Source organism: Dermacentor andersoni, chromosome 10 (genome assembly GCF_023375885.2).
Source record: "Dermacentor andersoni chromosome 10, qqDerAnde1_hic_scaffold, whole genome shotgun sequence".
Classification (NCBI taxonomy): domain Eukaryota; kingdom Metazoa; phylum Arthropoda; class Arachnida; order Ixodida; family Ixodidae; genus Dermacentor; species Dermacentor andersoni.
Window position 1 is genome coordinate 58,812,568 of NC_092823.1, and position 4,001 is coordinate 58,816,568.

Genomic DNA, 4,001 nt, shown 5'->3' on the forward strand with positions numbered 1-4,001 from the left:
CGTTGCAGCACACGCGATGGTTTCAGCCAGGCACATATAGCCATTGCAGCATCAGCGTGGTTATTGCTCTCAGTGGCTTACCTAGATCTTGATCAGCTTGCTCAGCCGCCACCAGTTGAGGGAAATCAATTTTCTTCAGAAGGCTAAGGTTGTGACGGGACAGCGTGTTGGGCGTCTGTGACAACATTCTGGATGCCGCGGAGATCCTGGATGACTGTAGTGAGCACACATATGTAAGACATCCAACGTAGACCACTGCAAGTGTGGGTTCCTTTGTCTGATTCGTCGGTACCTAGAAGTTGCTGACGAATATGCCGGAAATCAGTATAGATGGCGAGCAGCTCTCGGCCGAAAGGTTGCTGTAGCGCTCTTCTGAAGGGTGCAGCTTTCTCGAGTAGAAAGATGTCGGGCGCGAGACTAAGGGCGCTATAACGTAAAACTATTCCGAACTTTTCTATTCCAATTCTGCAAGTAGGCCTCCGCGAATGGTCAAAAACGTTTTTGCACCCCCCCCCACTTCACCTGTCTGTCACGCGATGTCACGAAAACCGCGATCGCTCCCCATCTGGCATGACATGTACACACTAATAATGCGTGATTTGACCGAATGAAAGATAAATTTTATTTGCGATTGAGCGCCTTCTCACCATTAGCACCCGATTATTGGTCAAAAGTTTTCGGGCTGCACCCACTTCACCTGCCTGTCACGCGACATCACAAAACCGCAAGAACTCACCGCGTCAAAGAGACGTGTACGCGTTAAATATGTATTATTATGCCAAACAAAACTGAATATTCTTCTGAATAGCCGCAGGCTGCGCCGTTCCGAAAGGAATAAAAGGTGGCTGCCGCCGACTGCTTAGGCACTGGCTATTCGCACCTGCCGAAGCGCATGGTTTTATATGCGTGTAATAAAGCGTTTTGCTAGCACTTTCGGCACGCTTACGACCTCGTTCTGCCAACTCTTCTTTGCTGAGAATCCATTTTAGCGTCATTCTTAAGCTTCCGTTGCATGCCGCCGTGTGATTTTTGACCAGCCACTGCAAGCTAAGTAAGGGAAAGTGGACCAATCGCAGATGCCAACACCACCCTCTTCATGCAGTTATCGATTTTTTGTGCAGTTGCTCGGCCTCACTCCACTTGAGCGTGCTCCTCGCGTCTTGTCAGCCAATTCGATCAGACAAGCCGCTCAGTGTAGGCACTGTTACTCGTTCTTGAAGCAAACAAAACTGACCTCCTACAAACGAGGAGAGCGTTTGATTAGTCTGTTCACGCAACCCTGCAGGTGAGCGCCCGATGCTTGCGTCGGTGGTTACGCAAGTTTGATATCATGAGATTGGAATAAAAACATATTGGAATAGCTTTGCGTTATAGGGCCCTAAGTTGTTCAGCTGCCGTAGCCCTGCGCCGAAGGCTGGGCCTATGGCATTAAATATGATACACTGTGGTATGCGTGGATACAGATACACTAGCGAAGCAGCATTGGCCAGAGAATCCTTGACCCTTTAGAAAGCGTTCCATGCTTCGTCACTCCAAGTGAGGGTTCCCGCTGTGTTGTCTGCAGTTGTTAGTAGTCTGTTTAGAGGGTCCAAGCTGGCCGCGCACTAAGGCACAAAACGGGGATAGAAATAGACCATTCCAAAGGACTCGCGGAGCTGCCGCCTAATGCTAGTCTTCAGGAATTCTCGCACAGTTTCAACCTTTGACGGGTAGGGCGACTTCCGGCACTAGATATAGTGGGCACGGCAAGGACTTCTCCGGCACACCAAGGTGACATTTTGTTGCATTCATGAATGTTCCATGAGCAGAGAGACGCTGAAATACGGTTCGCAGCTGTTAGTCATATTTACATACAGTAGCCTTAGCGGTAGCAAGATTGTCTAATTAAACGTGGCCGATACAATGTGACAGACCGTCCATAAACAACTGAAACGTCTGTCTAGAACTGCGAAGTCCGAATGGCGCTAAAAAATTGAAATAAGCCGAATAGTGGGGCTATTACGGTTTCCGGGACGACCTCTGGGGCCTCTAGAATGTGGTGGTATGCACTAACCAGGTCCACCACTGAGAAAGCTGTAGCACTGCGTAAGTTCTCTCCAATATTGTCCCGCTCTAGTAATGCAGTGACGGAAAAAAGACACAGTAGCAAAACTGTGTATTATGAAACTAAATTTTGATTGCGTGAACATCTACCCCCAATACAAGGAACACTCCAAGCATAGTGATAGGGACGATAGCACGATGTGGGGTGGTAAGACGTGGAATGACACGATGGTTCACATGGCAAGAGCGGTTGGGACTTGCGCTCGAGGTGACATAGTGAGCATGGACGGCTGCTCGGAGGTCGTTGTGGAAGACGGAGCCGTGGGGGGTGAACCGGTTCCGGGAAAGCAGCCGCAGCCTGGACCCTTCAGAGAAGGAAGTGGCTCTCCTGTCTGGCATGTCGAAGTAGAATTCCCGGACACCCTACAAGCCCTGGACGTATGCCTGACTGCGTGAGGCCACGTCACTCGCCTTGGAAGAGTCGGTGTGCAGACACGGGCTTGGCTGCCCCTTGACATATGTGGGCTCGGTCATCCGGGTAATGCATTAGTGGTAAGGCTGGGCTCGGTCGTCCGGGTCACCAATTTGTAGCAGGGTGCGGGAAGATGTAGCCGCAGTGGCGACTATTTATTGAAACCAGCTAGCCATGGTACAGCGGGATCTCGGAAGCGTCCGCTTCCGCGGCTGTTCAGGTCGAGCGCGCTGGCGTGTTATATTCTCGCGCTACGTGAGCAGGAGCCCTCTTCTTCGCCCACTTCGAAGGCGGTAGTCGCGTCGTGACAAAGCTAAGATCGAAGTAGATAACTCTCTCAAAGGACCGCGCCAAGGAACCGAACGCGATGGTCAAGTGTTATTATTTTATGTGCTTTAAGAGGAAGTAAGCGTCCCGACTCGCTCGGGTAAAGACATTTCCTCTTGAGCCGATATGAAGTATTACAATATTGCATAAACTTTAGATACTCGAGATTCGTCATGACAGATTCGTTTATCCTCTTCCTCTCAAGCGCTTTTCTTAAGGGCCGCTATCACTACTTGTTGGTGAGCTAGTTGGTTCGTTTTATTACGTAAAGTGAAGGAGGAACTTACGCCGGAAAAAAGTCAGACAGGCACGTACTCCAGGGGGGCGGGGCCCGGGAGGCCCAGCCCCTCCCCCTCCCACCCCGGAACTAAGGGGCTTACCCCCGTCTACAGATGCCACCAGTCCTCACACACATTCCTAAAGTTCCGCCAAATTATTCTTGAGACTGGACAGCCATTTCCCGGTAAACATTTTGCTGCTTTTTCCACTCCTTTTGGTTGGTCGTAGTTATCGGCGTCTTCTGGGGTGTGAAGGCCAGTTTTCTCATTGATTCTGTGACCACGCGAATAATTCGAGATGCGTTCAGTTGTCACCATCTATTCCAACAGTATTCCAACCATCTATTCCAACGCCACGATTGCTTCTTTAGCTCAACCTTCTTTGTTTAGACTGATCCAGTGACCAGGAAAGGGATTCCATTCGAGTCAGCTGGTCCGCATGCTCGTGTAACGACTTGCGGCTGGAGACACTTCAGTTGAGCGTTTCCAACCAAACGTAAACGGATTACGTACGTAAAGAAATAGCGTTGTCATCACTGCGCATGCTCCTATTTGGTTATTGGGTTTCTGCAGTTTACGTGCGCTATGTTAACGTGGGTTATTTGGCGAGTTTAACGTTCCAATGTTCACGTACGCTAAGGAGTAGCGTCGTCAAACATGGCGGCACCCATGGCTCCCGCTTCAGCGTGAATTCTCGGGATGGCTGCGCGCTGACTCGCGTCGATCGCCAGTAACTGTTGAAATGAGCTCTCGCTTTCTCCAAACTCACCTGGAACGTTAGTTGTAAGCGCATAACGCGTCCAATTTCTCAGATTGTTCTGCGATTCCGGAGCCCATACGCAACGAGGCTGTGTAATGCCAGTTTCGTTTAGCTTTTCCTT